Below are 845 nucleotides of genomic sequence, written 5' to 3' on the forward strand. Positions count from 1 at the left end.
GGCGGTGGCGGCGGTGGTGGTGGTATTGGTGGCGGTAGTAGTGAGATATGGTGGTGGCGGTAGTAGTGGTGGTGGCGGCAATCCATGGTGTTATTGTTTTTGGTAGTGGTGCGGTAGTGACGGAGATGGTGGTGATCTAATGATGGTTGTAGTAGTGGTGATGGTGGTGGTGATGGTATGGTACGGCACGGCGGTGATGAGTTATGCAGGCAGTGGCGGTGATGGTGTAGGTGGTGGTTTCATGTTATATTCTAGTGTTATGGAGGAGGGGATTGGTATGAATTTGGTGTTATTGTATTCCATGGTATGTTGCTGGTACCAGTGGTTGCTTTTTGGTATCAGTGCTAATATGATATGGTGATATCTTATGATATGCTGGTGTAGTATGATGGTATATGTACTGCTGGAATGGTATGTTGCGAGTGGTAGTAGCGTATGGTCATGGTAGAGGTGGTTTGAACGTGATAGTTGCGGTGGTGGTGGTAGTTGTGGTAGGGGTAGTAGCAGTGATGCAGGTGGTGGTGATGGAGGTGGGAGGTAAAGGTGGTGGTGTAATAGTAGTAGTGTGGTAGTGGTAGTTGTGGTAGCGGTGATAGGGACAGTGAAGGTGGAGGTGGTGATGGTGGTGGTGGTAGTCGTTATCGTCACCGTGCTGGTATGCTGGTGGTGATAATGGTAGTTGTTGTGGTAGTGTTGATAGTATGACGGTGGTGGTGGTAGTAGTCGTGTTGTTTGTTGTAATGGTGGTGATTGTGGTGGTGATGGTGATGGTGTAGTGGTATACGATGGTGATGATGATGAGGAGGATAATGGTGGTGGTGGTGGTGGCGGTGGTGGTGGTGGTG

Source organism: Octopus bimaculoides, chromosome 17, assembly GCF_001194135.2.
Source record: "Octopus bimaculoides isolate UCB-OBI-ISO-001 chromosome 17, ASM119413v2, whole genome shotgun sequence".
In the NCBI taxonomy this organism is placed as follows: Eukaryota; Metazoa; Mollusca; class Cephalopoda; order Octopoda; family Octopodidae; genus Octopus; species Octopus bimaculoides.